We start from the raw sequence: 23,535 nt of genomic DNA, 5'->3' as shown, positions 1-23,535 counted from the left end.
TGCGTTGAATATCCTTCTCTTGTAAATTTTTTCTTCATGCTCATCTTCTCATGTCTATGCAGAAATACTAAAATATGTTTCATTTCAGGAAGAAAAAAGTTACTGCAAACCCACTTATTCTCAAGAAACACTTCTATCTTTTTGCAAACTTTCGTGGATAGACTGTGGAATGAGTCATGCTGCTTCCCTCTCTTGAACTCCTCCTCACTCAACTCATTTCATCTGGGCTTTGATTTCCACCCCATGACGTTACATCTTTAGAAAACCAGGAAACTCCCTGTGCTCAAATATCTCTGCCATATTGTCGGTCCTTGACTCAGTCTCTCAATAAAGCCTAATGGAGACAATCACTTTGCTCTTGCTATAGGACATTGTTACCTGGCCTTTAGAATCCCCTTGATTTCTGGTATAGTTTTTCTTCTCTATGACAACACAATTTCAATCTTTGCAAGCTATTCTACTACAAAGATATTAGAATTGGTCATAATTATTTATTGATATTATCTTTAGTCTCTCTAGTATTTTCCCAGGTACTCAGATCCATGCCATACATTGTAATTACTGACTGATTAAAGAAAGGAATCGTTCTTTCCTGGTTTGCTATTCTCATCTGTTTGTTCATTATAGGTCACTGCTCACTCAAGAGTTATAATTGCATAAAATGACAGACACACTGGTACCAATAGGGAAATAAGAGAAAATGATCACTAGATGTTTCCTTATAAGTGTCCTTGTCCTTTTTAAAACGAATTCAAAATTTCTCCTCAAGACTCAATTCAGATTCTAATAATCTAATTATTCTATTAGTCTTCTCTCTCCTGGACTCTTATATTACAGATGCCTGCACACATTACTACAAATAGGTTGACATTTTCTAATTTCTACAACTATATGTTGTCTTTCACATCTGAGTTTAGGATCCCCATGGTTTCAAGGTCAGAGTCTAGCTATAATTTCATTTCCAGAATCATCTATTTAGCATCATGTAGTTGCTAAAAAGGTTTTAAATGGATAGTTGAATGCTAATAAGTCAGTACTTATTAACTTTCTAACTCCAATTTTCAAAGACATTTTAATAGATGTTCCCAGAATGAGAGACCCTACGATTAACAATAGTATGACTTGCACTTAATCGTCTACCTCCAGACTCTAATATATACTGTGTCTGAAGGGCTATTTCAACGTGCCTTTGGTATTTATAATTTGAGAAGAAATTCTGATCAACCTGATGCTAATAATAAATGAAAATTACATCAAATATTACAGACACTTGCTTTTGTTTGACCATGTCCCTAATGTTAAGAATGAAAGTCCACTTGTTAAAACATAAAATTTAAAATAAAGGACAAATGTAAGATCTTTTCATGCTACATATCCTCATACTGATAAAACCTCTATGCTAGGCATCGAATGGCATACAATTAAGCACCCAGGTAACTTGGATAAAAAGCTTCATCAAAAGACGCAAAAGATTTCCACCTGATGATCAAAATCTTTGTACTCCTCTCTACAAAAATAGTTTTGTATAGAGCACATTCCAAATGAGAGACTTGACCAGTTGTTGTCAACTTTCCTAACACTGCAACCCCATTCTTAATACAGTTAGTTCCTCATGCTGTGGTGGTTCCCAAAACCACAGGATTGTTTTCATTCCTACTTCAGAACTGTAATTTTGCTACTGTTGTGAATCATAATGTAAATATCTGATAGGCAGATGGCAAGGAGACACCTCTGAAAGGGGTTATGACCCACAGGTTGACAATCTCTGCTTTAAACAAATAGAAACCATTGTTCTCTGAATGGCTTTTAGGCTACCGTTCTTTAACAGGTGAAAGGCAGGGACTTCTGCTTGGCAAATAGAAAGTTCTAACATACACCGCGACAAACAAGCTTATGTAACAATAGAACACCCATCCTGGTATTCAGATCTCTTATTAAGAACAACAGGATAGCAAAGTGACTCATCAGCTGTGTGCTCTCTCTTGATTCTAGTAATTTGGGACAAGTGTGGGGAAGATACAGTTGTTAATGTGCAGCTCTAAATGACAGATGAGAGAAGTTACTAAGCAACATTAAGTACTTGCCTCTTTCTATTCCTTCAAAGCTGTCCAAAGCTGAATAATTCTATAATATAGAGGGGAAAGAAAAGGTAATGTAGGAGTCATGTTTTTGACTGAATGAAAATGTTCTGTTTAATAATTCAGAGAACATGATTAACCGTGAACGCTTTGGTCTAGATTATTACGTCAGCTTAGGTGTGATCCCCTGAATTTACTGTCACCTTCTAGCCTCACTGTGAGATACGCAGATTAGAGCCAGAATGAAGAACAACAGGACGGAGAGGGGCAGGTAGCTTTGAGAGAGTCATCCCAATGTTTCTGGCAACCAGATTCTTCCCATGCAACTTGGCTCCTCTGTTGTAAGTATCAGCTCCCAATTCTTCACAAAGTAAGATCCTCAGAGCAGATCATGAACTTGGCTCCACATTCTAAATGCTTCTTTGGGTGCTTCCCAGTTACTAGAGTTATGGCAGCTTTTAGCACTGTAAGGATTTCTCTGATTTCCTGACTCATCCTTTGCTGACCCTGGCAGAATGCTTCACAAAGGAAATCTATCAGATACAGAGGCACGGTGTTACCGTGTCTGTCTCCTGATGTGGCAATCTTAGTAATTCCATGTACATAACCCTTAACTGTCCCAGAAGTAGCTGGGTATTGGTTATAGGATTCAAAACCACTTGAAGAAAGTCCAGAGAAGTGAGAATTTTCCAGGTCTCTCTCTCTTCATTAGCCAGCAAAGAGAAGATCTGGTGAACAGCCAAAGAAGAAACGCTCCCTTATGTTCTCTGAGTCAGCAAAACAGGTTGCTGAGTAAACCACCAACTCATCTTTCTTCAGGTTTTGTTTTCAGGTCAAGGATTCTGTAATGGGTTCCCATAGCACCCTCCATTCCTTTTAGTTCATACAGAACTCAAAGGCTGTCTGACTGGACAGTAGGTTTCCTCACATAAGAGGTGCACATAGGTAACAACAGCAGACTAATCAACATAGAACAAAACAGAATACCATCTGCTGGACTCGATGCACAGCACGAGTATGTTTACAGAATGTTAGAAAGAAAAGCTTAAGACCTCTCATTGTAGTTTTAGAATGGTGTGAATAATTATAATTCCTGAGGTTTGCGTATTACCTACTCTACTCCTTTAGGGGACTTTACAATGCGTTTCTGATTTATCTGTGTTAACAATAACCTCTTTTTAAATATTTCAAGAAAATCATTTTGAGTAAAATAACAAGGAAGACAGTGTAGAAGAAAATGTAGGATAATAAATAACTTTACAAATATCACTAATTTAATATAAAGAAAAATACAGACATTTAGAGTCCCTTTTGGACATTTTTTCTTAATATATCTGAAACAAGATTCCAAATCATCTGGGACTAGAAATAGCTAATATAATCATCTGTCTGTCTGTCTGTCCATCTGTCTGCCTGGCTATTTGTCTGTCTGTCTCTGTGTGTGTATGTGTGATTGTATGTGTGTATGCACGTGCGTGTGCATGCATGTGTGTGTATGTGCATGTGTGTGTGTGTAAAGTGTATCTGTGTGAATGTGTATGAGTGGGGCATGTGTATATGTGTGAGTAGATGTGCATATACCATGTGTGGTATGGTATGTGAGGTATAGGCTTGTACATGTGCATGGATGTAAACACATCTGCGTGGGTATGGGGCCTAGAAGTTGACTTCCAGTGTCTTCTTGTATAACTTACCATTGTTTTATTTGTTTGCTTGCTTGCTTGTTTGTTTGTTTTCAGTTTTTTTCCTCTGACTTTAAAACTACCTAATTCATCTAGACTGGCTGGTGAGTGAGTCCCTAGAATCCCCCGACCCTGTTGCCCACAGCACTGGAGTTACAGAGGCCAAGCACCATGCTTAGCTTCAAAGCAAACAAAGGACTTTGAGCTCATGTGACAAACAATTTTCCTCTTGGGTCCTCTCCACTGCCTCATATTTTTTAGTATTTATTACAAATATTCTTTTCTAAACCTCAACATACACAATTAGAGCAAATATTTATGTGAAGTAGGTTTTATTTTTATTATGCCTATTGTAAAAGAAATCTGAGCCACACTTAAATATTAGACTGATGTTTAATCTTGCATTAAGAATTGAGTCCAGGCCGGCATTCTGAATGGAGTCGGAAGCTTTAAACTCTATTTCACAATATGTAAGAAATAAATGAAAAGAAATTCAAATTAGCGTCTTCGTATATTGAGCAGTTGTATGTGAGGTTGATTTTTTTCTCCAAACCATTATCTATATTTCTATCTCATCATGAACAATCAAAATGGGGAATTGTCTAAAAGCAAAGAAAATAAATTATAAAGCAAAGACCAGCTGCTTTGCTAGGGGAACATCATACTGTGATTACTCATTTAATGAAACTCTAAAGACATTTTAAATAGCTAACGCACTTCTCTTCCGACCTGTCCTCCTACTGATTAAAATTCTTATGTGATAACTGATTTATGGGAATTAGAGAGAAGAATAGTATAGAATAATTTGACCTCAGAAGGGACTGTGAAATACATCTTCTACTTGAAAAGTCATATGCTAGGTTGAATTTACATAGTCATAGGATTTAAATATGTAAAAGAAAAAAATAGAATTTATTATCACAAGAACTGAATGCACTTCTTTGGAAGACAGATTGAAGACTGATTTTTCCCTTTATTAACTCTGGTTTCTCCTCTGGTGGCAATGATGAATGCAAAGTTTGGCTGACAGACATGAACAACATGTTCATGGGTTAGTTATGGTTAGGCTGAAACCATAGTTTTAATAAATCTAAGACTTAAAACTATCTGGAAGCTTTGTTTCAGGCTGGGGATGTAGCTTAGACAGTAGAGTGCTTGCTTACTTTTCGAGACATCCTGGGGTTGACTTTGAACACCTCAGATACCAGATGTGGTAGCACACACATGCAAAGCCAACATTTAGAAAGTGGAGAAAGAAATAGCAGACATTTCGTCTCACCTTCAGCTATGGAATGAGTCTGAGACTGACTTGGACTATTTGACAACCTGTTTCCAAATAAATGAACTGTTTTCAACTTCGTGCTATGACCAAAGCAGAGAGCTCCTTTGATACTTCCCTTATTCAGACATTTTGGTTTTATTGTCTGTCTAAAGATAAATTAATATTTCAACATCAAAAATTAGATATCAATAACTATTTTTAATTTGTGATTTGCAAATGACATGTTAATTTATTGAATTAGATCTATCTCTTATATTATAAATACATAATAAGAAATCTAAAATGCCCCAAAATTAGGAGCTTCCTAAGTAGCGACCTGAAACATAAACCTTTTCACTGCTAACTCAATAACATGCAAAGTCTAGGTACAGCCGTACAGATGATCCCATGTAAACTAACCTTCACAATATTTGTACAAATCGTGCATAAGAAATGAATTTGTGCTTTGATGCAAGTCCCATCCCCCAAGATATTGACACAGAGAAATAGCCCCACAAAATATGAAACACACTTTAATTCCCAAGAATTTAGCATAATAGATTCACAACCCAAACTACAGAGGGATGTAAATGTGTTTTGAATGATTTTATAGTGTTTTTTTAATAAGTCCTTTGTATCCCAATTATTTGTCTGCCTCAGACAAATATAATTTTCTGATTTGTTGAGGACATTAGTTTTAACCCTTATAGAAATGGGTTTTCCTTTTATTCAAGAGGCTGAATTCAGTTGGTTATATCAAGTTCTTACTAAGCTCCAAAACTGGGCTCTGTAAAGCACTAATACTTTGAAAATAAACAAGCAGTCTTAGCCCCTGTCCTCAGTAAGGAAACCATATAACGTCTGCCTTTACTGGCAAGAAAAAGCACAAATTGGAGTAACCCACATATTATAGAGCCAGTAGTTATAATCCGGGCAGAATCTCCATTGTGTCTCATATTAAAGTAGAAATTTAAAGCATAAAGATGCACCTTGAAGGGAAACACTTCAGTGTGAAGGAAAACCAAGAGGAGTTTTTTGTTTTGTTTTGTTTTGTTTTGCTTTGTTTTGTTTTGTTTTGTTTTGTTTTTGGTCAAGAAATAAATTGCACTCAGAGGAGGAAATGGAAGCAGAAACAATGAAGGTGAGGAGTAGTGTCCACTCTCAGGGTGATAATAACACCAGGGTTTATTTAGTGAGCTTGCAGCTTTTTATTTAAAAACATGATTTGCAGAGACAGACTGTCTGGATTCAAGACTCAGATCTACATCTACCAACTTGTGACTGTGGAAAAAGTCACTTGACCCTTCTTCCTTTATATCCTCCAGGTTGCTCCTTTATATAATGGGAAGGAAGGATATGGGTAGGATTGGCAAGTTAACGTTACAGTGCAGATTACATGCATGATGCTTGTAAAAGCCCTGTCATGTAGGAAGCCCTCTATAATAGCTGCTGTCATTATATTTAAGTCATAAGAAGGTGACAGCCAATGGGCACGGGAGCCAATGTTAATAACTGCTTAAAAATCAACCCTTAACGCTCTGCTTCCACTTTCAACAAAAAATGTTACAAATAACAAGAGAATGAATCAGAACTAAAGGCCTTCGCTTCGTCTCTCTCTCTCTCTCTCTCTCTCTCTCTCTCTCTCTCTCTCACACACACACACACACACACACACACACACACACACACACACACACAAGAACAGTTCTGTAGCATGGATTCTGTGTATAGAACATGTTTCTATACTGTCTGACTTTTGAATTAATATTTGCTCCTTGCATTTAGTGTGACTGGCAGCTGCCAGTCAAAATAACCAAGTCAAGGACACTGTGCTTTACATGTAGAATGTGATGCAAACTTCCTGTTAAAAGGCGAACCCTTCATTTCAAATTGTTGCCTCAGATAATCCTTAAAGAAAAATAAAAGTCTGCTGTTTAAATTTAGCATGCGAGAAAGACCAATCCTGGAATATGGTTTGGCTCTAAGCCTATAACATTGTCATTGCACTCTTGCTTGTTTTCCTCTGTGGGAAGACGATGAGTGACAGTAGCCAGGCTAGGCTCCTTCACATGAGACAATTTCCCTAAGGGAATCATTTTGTTTTTATCCTCATTAATTAAAGGTGGCCTTTAGTTACCTGGCAAACCTTTAGGAAACGATTAGGCAAGAACCTTAGGTATTCCATGCATACCATCATTTTATCTCCCCACCTGGCCCTTCCACACGGTATTCTTTATCTGTTTTCTTTTCCTTCTTTTAAAAATATGTAAGGATTGCCCAAAGGGAAACCTAATTAATTTTTACTATCAAACTTTATAGGATATGTCTGAGTCTCTGCTTTATGCTTGACTTTAAAATCTACCCTAAACACAGCCCAAAGAACTTGTATTTCCATGACACACAGGATAAAGCAGGTACCCATGTGTATACAGCAGCTCCCAATGGAGGAGTTCCCTCCTGGAACTTTCAAATCATTTCCTCCCATATTAGCCCCATCATCTTTTGATTCCTGGCACCCACCCCAGTTTCATTTCTACAGTTTGTAAAGACAGAAATTGGAACAGTGACTATGCCAAGTTCGGACTTGGGGTCAATTTAGACTCCAATTTTTGTGGTTTCAATCTTGAGTGTAAAGAGAGCAAGGCAATCTCTCTTACCTAGCATGATTTCTCAAGTACGTCCAAATGCCAGTGCCTTCAAAAATGATACACTAAAGCCATCTGAGCCTCAGCAGAGTTCTCTCTTAATAGAACAGGTAGCAGAGTGACGAGGAGTGGGACGCAGACCACGGAGGTTATCAAAGCCGACCACTGTCAACTCTAGTGTCTTCCATATATTCATTTTAAAGTCAATCCCGGGTTGAAATTTCTTTTAAATGGTAGAAAATATCTTCCTTCTATTGCTTTTATCCCATCAATAAGATAACTCATTCAACATGCTTTACCCACAGAACGCTTACATGAGGTAAAACTTCACATCAGGGTTTCAAGAAAGAGAAAAATCTTACAGGAAGCAGAAAGAATATCATTCACAACTTTGCCTGAAGCTTCCTCTGGGCACGTGCTCTTGGCTGCAAGTGTTGCTTCTATAGAGATTCGGTAGCTGTCATGCATATACAGATACAGTTCTGATCCTGGAGCCATCCAGGAAAGGATGAGGTTCAAATGGTTTCCCTAGCTTGGGAATAGCCCCAGTCATTATTAGTAGGTAGATTTAGACTCAGGACTAACTTTGAGAGTTCTGACTACAGCTAGATCTTTCTTTCAAAAGCATGCAAGGCAAAAGATGAGTCACAAGCTTCTCGCTTAGGCCAGATACGGTTGCAACAAATTTCACTAATGGTGTGAAAATGAAAATAATTCCTCTACAAAGTGCTTTTAACAATTGTCTTTCCCGATGCAGTACATACTCTTCTTGCAGTATGACAAAAGTGCGAAGCATGAAGTAAACGAATTGCTATAACTTGGCTCTAATAAGCTTCTTTCTTGAAGAACTCTTGATAGATGGCTGTGGGATTCTTAGCCAGGTTTCTCTTCAATTAGCTGAATATCTGATTTCAAGCACTCAGTGTCTGTTGTCACTGCTTGGAAACTCACCACAGAATATTCTAACAGTTTTTTTGTAAGTTCTCTCTCTCTCTCTCTCTCTCTCTCTCTCTCTCTCTCTCTCTCTCTCTCTCTCTCTCTCTCTCTCATTTCTTGCTATGTATTTATCACCCCTGCATATGTAGAACCATGAAAACATATTCCCTGGATCACAAGCTACTCTTCCTTTCAGAGGGTTACATTCAGGGATTATGCAGGAAAGTTTTTGATAGGCAGAATGGATCCCTAAATAGTTGGATATTTCAAGAACAAAAAAAAATGCTCAAACGTTGAGTTAGCCTTTATATTTAGAGATTTCTGAAATGAGTGGCTGACTAGTCGATATAATTTTGGTTACTCCTTGACCTGTCTTATTTGTAATAAAGTAATAGGTCAGATAGGTTAAGGAAAGAGTCAGACAAATTTAGACTAAACTGACAGGATAAATGGATTTCCTCCTTTCTCATAACGCAGATTTTAGAATTACATCGCATTTCACAACAATTTCTAATTTTAGTATCTTCTTTCTTTCTAAATTTTAGACAGTGTCACACTCCATGATCTAGAACTCCGTGTGTAACTTGGCCTGGCCTCAAATTCAATAGTCCTCCTGTTGTAGAGCTGGGTAGGAGAACAGGTGTAAGTCACATTTGGACACAGACTTTATTTCAAAAGTTTGAAACCACTTTGACCTATAAAACCTACGATTGTATATACACAATATGTACTAGAAGATTCTCGAGTCCTGGAGCCTTTAGGTACCTTCCGCTGTAACTATAATATTTCTTGGAATAAAATATAGTGAAACAGTCATTTCTCCAGCAATCCTTCAACTAAGTACAAGACATCTTCTCTACTTAAGATTTCTTTTTCCTTCTTTTTTTTTTTTTCCTGTCATTAAAAAAATTTGGTGGTGGCTGTGAGGTAGATTTTTTCATGAGAGAAAAACTGGCCAGATAATCTCAACTGTTTTAAGTTAATAATTTCTATTTTCCATTTAGAAAGGACCTTTAGGACTCTGCCAACCTCCTTGTTTATTCGGTAATTTGCTTTACAATAGGCTGGCCCATGCTGACCTATTTTTAAAAGAGTTGGTTATCTGCACTTTGAATAAACTGGCTGGAGTTGTTTTGGAAAGTTCTTAAGCCTTCATTTTCTTCTGCCAGCGAACACAGCCCTGTTTAGTAGCTAAGTACAATGGCATCTACGTGTAAAATCAGCCCTTTCAAATCGTAAGTATTTCAAATGATACTGGTTAGGCGCTGGAGACGATGGTAGCAGGAAAAACCCTGGAGGCTCTCCACCCCTCCCACCGAGAAGAATCTGAATGTTTAGCCAGATCATCTGTGTCAGTCGCCCAGACTGTCATTAAGCAGCTAGCTGTAGATCAAGTTCACCTTTAGTTTTAATATTATAAAAGTAAACGACGGGCTTGTTTTGTTTGCTTGTTTGTTTACAAATTAGGAAATGAATCTAGAATGGAATTTAGGACAATCGGGGCATTTAAAAATCGAAGCCGGCTTCTTTGATTCCTCACCATCCGCCCCCACAGGCAACCTTCCATCTCATCAGTAACTTTCGGGAGGTCACACTCGCTCGCCAGTCTCATTGCCTGGAATCACAATTGAAATGAGCACTTTCCCCAGACTTAGCTAACATTAGGTTCCCTGCTGCAGATAACAGGAAGGCGACCGGTTAACTAGCCCAGAAGTCAGGGACACAAAATGCTTTCAGATTTGCATGGAAAATCTGAAGCTCTGCTTTCCTAACTTTCCTCGCCATTTCTTCTCAGCTTCCCTTCCCCCGCACCACATACCCAGAGGCCACTCAAACTGCCAACCGTGCTGAGTTGAACTTACTGCAGCGTGATGCAGGCGAAGGCTAGGCGCATCTCTGAAGCGAGAGCGACAGCTTTTCCGGAGAGGAACTGGGACCAGCCGCCTCTCAGAATCCTTTCCAATTCACACGCTCTCCTCTCAGTCAGAAGGCTCCCACACAGCCCGGCTTCCCCCAAGAGCAAAGCTTCAAGAACTCTGCTCAGAGCATCCTCCTCCCTGCTGCCACCCCCTTCCAGAACGCACGGCCCGTTGGAACTAGTGACTGAAAGATGGAAGTCTTCTTCCAGGCAATGGCACGGGCTGCCTGCAACCCACCACTCCCAGATCATTTGCAACTCAAAAACAGCGGAGGCTGAGAGGTGGAGGCTTCCGGAGCCTGAAAGTCAATTTTGGCATCTTCTCTTCCCCACATCTCACTCCTCCCACTTCGCCCTCCCCTGCCGAGGCCACCTCCAGTCCTCGGGTAGTCCGCACAAGCTAGGTATCGCAAAGGCTTCTTTCCTTATGCAAAGCACTAAGTATCGGGAATGAAACTGAATTTGTCAGAGAGGAAATACCTGTTGTCCGTGCCTATTGCTCTTCTCTCATCTGTCGTGGTCCAGAATTTGTGTGAGAACGCGTTGATTCGAGATGTGTGTGCAATGTGTGTGTGTGTGTGTGTGTGTGTGTGTGTGTGTGTGTGTGTGTGTGTGTGTGTGTGTGTGTGGTGATGAGGCGGCGGCGGTCTGCTTGGCTGCAAGCTACAGCCCTGCCTGGCTGCTGAGGCTGCTGTTGCTACTATAGCCCTTGGAGCACAGAGGGAAATAAGACAGGGAGACAGGGCTTCCCAGCTGTTTAACTGCTGGCTGAGTTATGATCAGATGGTTGGGAAAACAGTGAAGCCATCAGTAGTTGTTATTGAGACTTCGAGCTGGATTTTCTGCAATTCCTATCGTTTAGTGTACATTTGTCGCTCCAGCAGAAACCTGATGCCGGACTACCCTCTCCTTATTACTAAATTATACTCCGACTGGCTACTCAGTCGCTGCCCACTCACCTCATCCATTTAATGCTCTCCCCTTGCCTCATCCCTGCTTGGTGACTTAGAGCAGGTGACTGGATGGTTGATAGGATAAACTACACAGGCAATTAACTGATGGTGAAGAAGAAAATTAGTGTGTTAGTTGTTATCGGGACACAGATAATGATGGCTTTTGAGTCATGTGATAAAAGTCATGTATTGGATAATAAAAATATAACATCAATTTACCTGGTCCATGAGTGCAAAACATGCTGCCAATTAAGGTGCATGCTCACTCTCCTTCAGTAAGGTTACACTGACATACGGGGTTTTAATGGTTCTCACCCTCCCTACAAGATCCCCTGTTATTTTAACATATCAGTACCACTCTCTCGAATATCATTTCTGGGGCAACCTACCTTTTATTTCTATGGGTACACACACACTTTCTCTCTCATTGGTTACTCTGTCTCTGGTCCCCAGTGATATGAAAATGGTTAGCCAGTAGAAATTACAGACACCCACATTGATCACAAATGGCTAGCAGCGTCTCACTTTCTAACACTATCTGATCTAGCAGTAGTTCATGTTCATGCTATTGTTCTGTAATAGACTGGAAATAATGAATAACAAACACACACTCATATACTTCCACTCTCTCCCTCCTACTTCCCCTCTCCCCTCTCTCTCTCTCTCACACACACACATACACACACTCACACACACACACTCATATACTTCTACTCTCTCCCTCTTACTTCCCCTCCCCCCCTCTCTCACATACACACACACACATACACACACACACACATACACACACACTCACATACTTCTACTCTCTCCCTCCTACTTCCCCTCTCCCCTCTCTCTCACATGCACACACACACACACACACACACACACACTGAACAGGGCTTTCACACTATTGTTAGTTTGCAGGTTCTGAGCTAAAAATAATCTTAATTCTCTTCAATTTTATTTATAATGCACACCTTTAACTATGTCTTTATATGAGCATTTTTTATGTCTGACATATTTATAACCAATCACAGGGCTTGGACATTCATTGATAAACAAGATAGAAACATAAAAAATTCAAAACCTAAAATCATAAAACCCTAAGTCCAAAAGAAATAAAAAGAAGCCACCAGGATCAATAATGCAACATTTATTTGTTTATATAAGAAAATGATAGTTTTTAGGTAAACAAGGACTAATTAATGAACAAAGAATTTATCAATTTTAATAAGATATTAAAGACATAATTAAGATAATAAGACATATTTACCAAAATGTACTATAACCAAGTGAAAAATAAATGTTCAATATTTTAATTCAAAAAATATATAATGTACTAAAATATATCCAGAAATTTTAAGTACCAAAAATTTAATAAATCGTGTTTCCACAGATTATTGCATTTCAATTCATTTTATATATTTTTTCTTTCTTTTTATTTTGGTTAAGTATCACATAAAAATACAAATCATTCAAATTACAAGGAGTAAATTCTAAAGTTTCATACTTGCGAGTAGCAGGAACCATTTAGGGAAGTTATCTCCACTTCTGAGAACCACGCTCTGATAAGGAAATCTGGTTATATCCGCTGAGCTTTGCTTTCAGACTCACTCCGCCAAATACCTGCAGCGTCTGGAAGGGTCCAGTGGACCTCCAGCTCATGGTCGTCCTGCACCAGCCTCCAAGGGGCTGTCACCACTATTTAGCACATGAACTGCTTGTCTTCAACTTTACCCTTGTTTTGAAATCCAAATTGTAGGAAAAGTAATGGAACATTCTTTTAAAAAGAGCAATTTATTAGAGATTTTTTAACATTCCCATCTGAAGTTGGTCAAAACATAAGGGACACAAGATATCGAAATAATTGTAACAACTATTGTATTCTAGTTAAGTACTTTTTAAAAATGCTGACACTATTGATGAGATGTACCAAAGCAAACCAACCAATCAACCAGCCAACCAACCAGCCAACCGACCGACCAACAAACGAACAGATGCTGGCTCTTCTGACAAAATAATCAAGCTTGGTAATGGAGGAGGAAAATCTTCAGCTGAGGATTTTCCATTTCATAAGGAAACCAGTGGATGACTAATTCACAGGACTCTTTTTCCTCTAACATGTTCCTGTGATTAGATTTAAGGAAACATTTAAATTAGTACCTTTATAAAGTTAAAATTGCAAAAGAAAATTAAAACTGCCCTGGAAATACTCATTTTAAAAGTATATAGATATATGATACATCAAAAAACCTGTTTTTGGTGAGTGAGTCTCTGTCTGTCTGTCTGTCTGTCTGTCTGTCTGTCTGTCTCTCTCATGTGTGTGTGTGTGTGTGTGTGTGTGTGTGTGTGTAAGTCCACATATAGATATGTACACATGAAGGTGGAGGCCAGGGTCAACATTGAATAGCTTTCTCTATCACTCTAGACTCTGTTCCTTGAGGCTGGTCTTTCAAGAACCTAGAATTCACTGGTTTGGCCAGTTGGCCTTGCTGCAATGTTCTGAGGATCCTCCTCGCTTTGGGATTATAGGCATGAATCTCATTCTGCTTATGCATCCCAAGGATCTAAACTCGGGTACTCAAGACAGTATGGCAAACATTATATTGACATAGCATCTCTGTATTTTAAGTAAAACAATCCTAATTTTCATCTAAATCCCTTTTACTGTCAACTCATGACATCTCAATCTAAAGTCTTTAACAATAATTCTTTCCTAGAAAAAAACAAAACAAAACAAAATTAAATGGTCTATAGTGGCAAAAGCAAAACAACCCAAAAACTTCACTTATATAGTTCACTTATACATGCTTAGGTATGTCTAAATGTTTATAGTGTTATTTTGCACAGTCAGAAGGTTATGAATAAATAAAGCAAAAGAGCAAGTGCAGTAACTTATGACTTCAGGATGCAGGGTTTTGAACTCTTCCCTCCTTTAGTTTGCTACTGGCTACATGGAACATTACAATTATGTAACTCACTTGGACTGGTCCACAGACTTGATTATTCATTCAGGTGTATCACTTGAAAACTGAACAGCACAGCATAATTAATATCTGCCCCCCCAGGATTACTCAACAATAGGTTTCTAGACCCCAGATACAATTAATAAATTCCTAAGAATCTTATCTGTAGATCCACAAAGAGGTAACATCAAGATATTCTTAGTCCTTTGAATCCTATTTTTGTGCTTTCTATGCCACCTCCTTTCCAAATCTTCCGCCATTCTTGAGAATACTGGATTTCAAAGGCTTAAGAAAAGTAATTCCTTACACACTCTGGATGTGGCTGCATTCCTAAATCATAAGAGCTTTAATTCAGCTATTTTCACTATCAATAATATAATTCTTAACTAAAACAAAATACTGCTTACATAATCAGGTATCGTTTTACATTTGATAGATAATTACTTTATCATTGCAAACTGATATTTAAAAATGATATGACATGTTAATTTTATGCACTAGTACTAATGACTATCATCATCAAAAAAGTGGAAAATGAAACATTTCATTTTGTTATAAAGTCAGCTTTTAAAGGGTATAGACTCCATAAACAAATGTATTTTTTACATTCAACATTGAATATTCTAAGGCTCAGAAAAATCAAAATCTTTAAATTCCTAGTTCCTTGATTTAATTCTTATTAATTTTGACCTGAGCTAGGAGAAGTACTTTGTAAACTGAACACTCCATTGAGAACTTTTATATTCGTTTCAAAACTGTGAATAATGTATGTAGGTTGGAAGGTTAGGAGATATACAGAAAAGATATAATTCTCTTGTGTTCCCTTTAAAAATAACGATCTTCAGATATTAGATTTGATTGGGCCCTAGAAGTCATCTAATTTGATTCTCATCTTTTACAGCAGAGGAAGGCAAGCAAACAGATCGCTAATGCCTACTGCTGGGAAGCCATGCCAGCAGTCTTCCCACTGTGCTTTCTGTCTTTACACAAATCAGACACTTCAAGTTCCAACTAGGTCAAGGAGATGTGGCCTTTGGAAAATTGCCTTTTCCTATTTTATCTTATTCACCAATAAACAGAATAATTATAGTATGTACCTGATAAAAGAGTGGCTGAGGAAATCAAGGAATACAGTACATGGAGATTATGTTATGAACACATATAAACACACACACACACACACACACATACACGGAGATAGTGGTGTTCATGACTAGTGTATTGTCTTTTATTCAAAATGTAAATTCTAGTTGAAAACTTTAAGTACCTAACTCACAATTAATTTTAATTTAATGATTTGTAAATGAATTTATAAGTGACTAGAGCTAGGAGAATCTAAATGATTCATTTAAGAACAAAATGCATAATTCTAAAATCAGAAACAAAAAGAATTCTGTCCTATGTCTCAAAGAAGGTAATTTGGGTTGTAAAGTTACCCACACGAGCCATAATCAATAACACAAATTAATGAAGCTATTTAGTTCAACTTTTATAAGGAACACACAATATGAGAAACCCTCAGCTAGGTACATAATTAAAGAGCAGCAGGAAATGCAGCAAAAAGGATTTAGAACATGAAGTAAGAAATCTATGACAGAGAAATTGTAATTCTGCAATTGAACTTTTATGTGGGAAATTAGCAGACTGCAATGTGGTCTATTCATTTATTTTGCTGTCTTCATGATGGATGTAGAGCACAATGTAATTGATTTAGCAGTGGACGTCAACATGGAGTTCCTGAAAAGGTCATATTTTATATTCCAAGCCATTACTTTATTATTGAGGTCACTGGTTAACAAAAAAATGAGACATACATATTCTGGAGTGACTGTCTTTATTGTTTTCTTAGAAACCATATAGGTAGATTGTACAGCAACTCATTCCTTGAAGGAGTCCTGCTATATTACATATCACAGTGGCTTTTGATTCTTTATAGGGCGTATACAAATATGTTCACAATGGTTCACTGCTCAATATAGCACATTATTTAGATTTTCAATTGTATTGATAAAGAGCAGAACCAAATACTAATTTTAAATGTCATGTTTATAACAGAACAGATTGTTTCTGATTAATAAATACTGCCTTAATATATCACATATAAATTTAAATAAAATAAACACATTAGTTTTAAGATATTTAAACGATCATACCTGATTAGTAATGTGTATAGTTTAAAGAAGAATGTTTTATGTGGAAATGGAGATTTTTTTTTTTTAGTGTGGAGCTTGAATAGCATTTTGTTCTATCTTTTACAGTGATTTAATTTTTTTAATTGAGCTGAAATATATATTCCTTTAACTTCAAGAAAAATAGATAACCTGAAAGCAAGAGTCAGAAAATCTGTAATGGGGCTGAAAGCCATAAGCAATATCCACTAAAAACAGGTAGGCAAGCAGTGGGCAGGTTTCATAGTGCATTGTTGAAAAGATAGCTACAGTATGATTGTGGAAATTTCATAATGGAATTTATTATCATTACCCTCTGTTGAAAATCAGCCATCTGCATAGTGTTTGTCCTTGAAGGTACTTGCAGAAAACAGAAAGCATTTCTTCAATTAACCTGCTCAGTCTCTACTGGCTGGAAGATAAATATGGATATTAAGATAATAAAATGTGTTTGCTAAAGGAAACCTCATTCTAGGCTCAATTAAATCACTTAAAACTGAACTCTAATGTTTCTGTAATGGCTTTTTATTGTGAAATTTCTCTGCCTCCAGCCTGAAGAGTTGATCAAGGAAAAGCATAATTATCTATGTGACCTACACAGCCCAGAGAGCTCTGCCTGATAAAACCATTCATTTGATCCTATAGTGAAAAATTTTTGTCTCTATATTAAAACCACATTTAAAATGTCATATTAAATAGCAGCATAAAAAGGATTTCTTGAATGGAGGTGCTTTATCAATTAAATTCTTCCAATTGCTCTTATATGTTATTTAAATACTTATAGCCTGTTTATTCTTATCAATACTAATAGCATATATACATTATGACATTGAGATACATTATGCTATTGAGATTCTGCTTCATAGCTGTATACGAAGTGTTGTGAACAGGATTTAGTCATTTGTAGAAAGGGAAAAAAGTGTGTTTCAGAGATAGAGAAGGCACTTATAACTGAGTCCAAATATTTGAGTACGTTATGCTAGACCCACATAGTGTAAGAAGAAAAGAAATTCCTGTAAGTTGCCCTCTGAATTTTACATGTACACTATTATGGTGTGTGTGTGTGTGTGTGTGTGTGTGTGTGTGTGTGTGTGTGTGTATGTAGTATTGGAGATTAAGCAAACACATTAAGCAAGTAAATGCAAATAATCTAAGTTTAATTTTATACTTTAATAAATGAATAATACATATATTCAACCTAGTGTTCAAATGGTTTTCTTTTTTCATTATTATTCTTTAATATTTTTTTTTTTGGTTCTTTTTTTTCGGAGCTGGGGACCGAACCCAGGGCCTTGCACTTCATAGGCAAGCGCTCTACCACTGAGTTAAATCCCCAACCCCTCTTTAATATTTTGTTTATACAACCCAGTTGCTATCCCCTTCCCAGTCTGCCTTCTGCCTGTCCCTTATCCCATACCTCCTCCTCCACATCCCCCTCTGTCTCCAAAAGGATGTCCCTACTGATCCAACTCCCACCCAACCAGATCTTGCCACTCCCTGGGGCTTCAAGTCTCTCAAGGGTTAGGTGCATCTTCTCTCACTGAGGCCAGACCAGGCAGTCCTCTGCTGTATATGTGTCAGGGGCCTCATATCAGCTGGTGTAGACTGCCTGGTTAGTGTCTTAGTATCTAAGAGATCTCAGGGGTCCAGGTAAGTTGAGACTGCTGGTCACCCTCCTCCTCTGTTTCTTCTAGCCTTTCCCTAATTCAACCACAGGGATCCCTAGCTTCTGTCCTTGGGGTGGGTGTAAGTATTTGCATCTTACTCTTTCAGCTAACTGTTGGACCTCTTGGAGGTCAATCATGCTAGGCTCATATCTGTAAGCATACGATAGCATCAGTATTAGCACCAGGCCTTGGAGCCTCCTCTTGAGCTGGATCCCAATTTGGGCTGTCACTGGACCTCCTTTCCCTCAGGCTTTTCTCCATTTTTGTCCCTGCAGATTTTTTTTTTTTTGACAGGAAAAGTTCTGGGTCAGAGTTTTTAGCTATGGGATAGCAATCCAATCCCTCTATTTGATGTCCTATCTTTCTACAGGAAGTGGACTCTACAAATTCCCTTTCCCACTGTAGGGCATATCATCTAAGGTCCACTACTTTGAGTCCAGAACGTTTCTCACTTCCCAGGTCTCTGTACATTCCATAGAGCTGCCCAGCAATCCCCCTGCCTCCCACCTCCAGAAGTTGCCTGTTCCCATTCTTTCTGCTGGCCCTCGGGGCTTCAGTCCTGACCCCCTCCTCCAATATCTGGTCATGTTCTTCTTTTCCCCTCCCTGTTCCCTCTTCCAATGGGTCCTTCCTTCCCTCTGCCCCCTTTGATAGCTTTCTTCTCCCTCCCAAGTAGGATTGAGGCATCCTCACTTGGACCCTTTGGCTTGTTAACCTTCTTGAGTCCTGTGGATTATATCCTAGGCATTCTGTACATTTTTGGCTAATATCCACTTATTAGTGAGTAACTACCATGCATGAGCTTTTGGGTCCGAGTTACCTCATTCAGGATGGCATTTTCTACTTCCATCTATTTGCCTGCAAAAGTCATGATGTCCTCATTCTCAGTAGCTAAGTAGTAGTATCCTATTGTGTAAACGAGTCATATTTTTAGTATTCATTCTTCCTTGGTGAGACATCTGTGTTGTTTCTAGCTTCTGCCTATCACAAATAAAGCCACTATAAACATAGCATCCCAGGAAAAATGAGTCCCAGTGGCATGGCGGGGCGTCTTTTAAGTATATGCCCAAAAGTGGTATAGCTGAGTCTTCAGTTTATTTCTAATTTTCTGCGGAACCTCCAGATTGATTTCCACAGTGGTTGTACCAGTTTGCAATCCCACCAGCCATGGAGGAGTGTTGCTCTTTCTCCACACCCTCACACACATGTGCTGTCAGCTGATCTTAGTCACTCTGACTGATGTAAGGTGGAATGTAGAGTTGTTTTTGCTTTGCATTTCCCTGATGACTGAGAACTTTGAACATTTCTGTAAATGCTTCTCAGCCACTCGAGATTCCTCTGTTGTGATTTCTCAGTTTAGTTCTATACCGCATCTTTTGATTAACTTGTTTTGCCTTTCGGTGGTTAGCTTCTTGAGTTCTTTATATATTTTGGATATTAGCCCTCTGTCAGATGTGAAGTTAGCAAAGATTTTTTTTTCCCAATCTCTAGGTTCCTGATTTGTCCTATTCGCCATGTCCTTTGTGTTACAGATATTTTCCAGTTTCACGAGGTTCCATTTATCAATTCTTGAGCCTAAGCCATTGGAGTTCTGTTTAAGAAATTTTTCCCTCAGTACTAAGAGTTCGGGACTCTTTTCTAATTCCTCTTACATTAGATTCAGTGTCTCATTTTACGTTGACATACTTTATCCACTTGGACTTGGTGCAAGGTGACATCTTTTTTTTTATCATTTTTATAAATTTATAAATCATTTTATAAATACAGACTGCCAGTTGGACTAGCACCATTTATTGAACATGCCTTCTTTTTTCCACAGTATATTTTCAATTTCTTTGTAAGATCAAGTGTCTATGGTTTTATTTCTGTGTCTTCGATACTATTGCACTTAGTGATGTGAATTTTCCTATTAGCACGGGTTTCATGTGTCCCATAAGTTTGGGTCTGCTGTGTCTTTACTTTCATTAAATTCCAGGAAGTCCTTAATTGTTTTTGTTTGTTTGTTTGTTTGTTGTTGTTGTTGTCTTATTTCGTATTAGATTTTTTTATTTACATTTCAAATGTTATCCCCTTTCCCGGTGGTTTTCCATCCATAAACCCTCTATCCCATCCTCCCTCCTCTTTCTTCTATGAAGGTGTTCCTGTACCCATCCACACACCCCTTCCAGCCTCCCCACCCTGACACTCCCCAACAATGAGAGGTCCAGCCTTGGCAAGACCAAGAGCTTCTCTCCCCTTGGTGCCCATCAAGGCCATCCTCTGCTACATATGCAGCTGGAACCATGAGTCTGTCCATGTGTACTCTTTGTATGGTGGTTTAGTCTCTGGGATCTCTGGTTGGTTGGTATTGTTGTTCTGATAGGGTTATAAACCCCTTCAGATCTTTCAATCCTTTCTCTAACTCCTCCAATTGGGACGCTAATCCCCAGTTCAGTGGTTTGCTGTTAGCATTGGCCTCTGTATTTGTCATGCTCTGGTAGAGCCTCCCAGGAGACCACTATATCAGGCTCCTGTTATTATGCATCTCTTGGCATCTCTAGTAGTGACTGGGTTTGGTGGGTGTAAGTATAAGGCTGGATCCCCAGGTGGGGCAGGCTCTGAATGGCCATTCCTTCAGTCTCTGCTCCAAACTTTGTCTCCTTATCTTCTGTGAATATTTTTATTCCCACTTCTAAGAAGGACTGAAGCATGTGCACTTCAGTCATCCTTTTTCTTGAGCTTCATGTGGTCTGAGGATTTAATATCCACTTATCAGTGAGTGCATGCCATGTTTTGTTAGTTTGTTTGTTTGTTGTGATTGGGCACTCAGGATGATATTTTCAAGTTCTATCCATTTGCCAAAGAATTTCATGAAGTTATTGTTTTTACTCTATTGTGTAAATATACCACATTTTCTGTATCCATTCCTCTGTTGAAGGACATCTGTGTTCTTTGCAGCTTCCAGCAATTATAAATAAGGCTGCTATGAACATAGTGGAGCATGTGTCCTTGTTATATGTTTGAGCATCTTTTAGGTATATGTCCAGGAGTGGTATAGCTGGCTTCTCAGATAGTACTATGTCCAATTATCTGAGGAAGTTCCAGACTGATTTCGAGAGTGGTTGCAACCCTACTAATAATGGAGGAGTGCTCCTCTTTCCCCACATCCTCACCAGCATCTGCTGTCACCTGAGTTTTTAATCTTAGCTATTGTGACTGGTGTGAGGTAGGTTCTCAGGGTTGTTTTGATTCATATCAAGTTATCACTGAGTAGAGAGTTGTTCAGTTTCCATGGGTATGTGTGCTTTCTTTTTGTTTTTAATTGTTATTGAAGACCAACCTTAGGTTGTGGTGATCTGATAGGATGCCTGGGATTATGTCAATTTCTTGAATCAGTTGAGCCTTGTTTTGTGACCGATTATATGGTCAGTTTTGAAGAAGGTACCATGAGGTTCTGAGAAGAAGGTGTATTTTTTTGTTTGTTTGTTTTATGGTGAAATCTTCTGTACATATCTGTTAGATCCATTTGTTTCATAACTTCTATTGTTTTTACTGTGTCTCTGTTTAGTTTCTGTTCCAATGATTTGCCTATTTATGAGAGTGTGGTGTTGAAGTCTTCCACTATTATTATCTGAGGTTCAATGCATGTTTTGTACTTTAGTAAAGTTTCTTTTATGAATGTGGTTGCCCATACATTTGGGACATAGATGTTCAGAACTGAGACTTTCACTTAGTAGATTCTTTCTTTGATGAATATGAAATGTCCTTTCTCATCTTACTTGATAACTTTTGGGGGAAAGTCTATTTTACTGACTATTAGAATGACAACTGCGGCTTGTTTTTGGGACCATTTTATTGGATGATGTTTTTCCAGCCTTTTACTCTGAGGTTGTGTCTTTCTTTGTTATTAAGGTGTGTTTCTTATATACAGCAAAATGCTGGATCCTATTTGCATATCTAGTCTGTTAGCCTACGCCTTTTTACCGGGAAATTGAGTCTATTTATATTGACAGATATTAAAGAGAGTTGATTGTTATTTCCTGTTATGTTTGTTGTTGCAAGTGGCATTATGTACATTTGATTCTCAACTTTTGGCTTTGTTGTAAGAGGATTAATATCTTGTTTTTATTTTGGTGAAGGTTCATGTGTTCATGTTTTCCTTCTATAATCCTCCTAAGGCTAGATTAATAGACAGAGAGCGATTGAAATTGGTGTTGTCCTGGAATATTTTGACTTCTCCATCTATATTGATTGAGAGTTTTACTGAGTATAGTAGCCTGAGCTGGCATTTGTTTTCTCTTCAGGTCTGCATGACCTCTTTCCAGATTCTTCTGACTTCTAGTGTCTCTGTGAGAAGTCTGCCTTCATATGTTATGTGGCCTTTTCCCTTTGTAGCTTTTAATATTCTTTTCTTGTTCTGGGCATTTAGTGTTTTGATATGTGTTCACTTGACAGGACTGCATCAGAAGAGTTGACCTTCACGCCATGTCCATGACAGAGCTTCTATTTTGGGGCTAATTGAAGTGAGAATTCCCACCTTAATATGGGCAGCATCAGTCTATGTTCTGTTTCACAGTGTGAATAAAAGAAGAAAGTAAACTGAGAACAAGCATTGACCTATCTCTAATTCCCAAGTATGAATACAATATGATCAGCATTCATGTGCTTGTAGCTCTGCCTCTCTACTATGCTGGGCTTTGACCTCAAATCTTGACCCAAAACAAACCGTTCATTACATTACTTTCATTATGTATTTTATGACAGCAGCAAGCAAAGTAACTACTATGGGTGCCAATATTGGGGCTACATACTGTTGTTGAAATATGACAAAATGCCTCATTCATGATCCACATAATTTTTCTAGATTCCATTTATTTTTAGGGAATGTAGGTGAAGTTACTGCATGTCTGACCTACTTACAGACCATTTTTTACATTGTCTTATCAGAGCATTGCATTCTCCCTTGTTTAAGTTGTCCCTCAATACTTCTCCCTTATTTAATTTTTCATAATTAATTACTCAATATCATTTTTCGATATCTTGGTTTCCATCAGACTCACAGTCTGTTCAATCTTCTAACTCAGAATAGAAGACAAAACCTTCCACTTCAAGACGAAATGTGATCTTACACATCTCGCTCAACTTAAGCTTTGTAGACAATATTCTAGCACCATAGATCAGCACGTCTTATACAATTGTATGTAATTTTTCTGTCACATCTTACTCATGGTATCTTCTCTGTCTTGTGACTTTTATGATTCTCCTGGCAATTAGCAGCACTTCACTTTAAACTCAGT

General features: G+C 38.1%; 1 protein-coding gene across 1 annotated transcript in view; it reads right to left on the bottom strand.

Annotated features, from left to right (window-relative positions):
- Dgkb (diacylglycerol kinase beta) overlaps positions 1-11,151 on the bottom strand; it is a 714,793-nt gene extending 703,642 nt beyond the window's left edge. The window contains exon 1 of the mRNA XM_032907661.1: positions 11,001-11,151. The gene's annotated coding sequence lies outside the window, so the exon portion shown is untranslated. The remainder of the gene's footprint in view (positions 1-11,000) is intronic.
- Between the last annotated feature and the right edge of the window lie 12,384 nt (positions 11,152-23,535).

This window comes from Rattus rattus, chromosome 7, assembly GCF_011064425.1.
Source record: "Rattus rattus isolate New Zealand chromosome 7, Rrattus_CSIRO_v1, whole genome shotgun sequence".
Lineage (NCBI taxonomy): Eukaryota > Metazoa > Chordata > Mammalia > Rodentia > Muridae > Rattus > Rattus rattus.
Note: the sequence above shows the minus strand (reverse complement) of the source record. Positions and strands in the feature narration are given on the sequence as shown.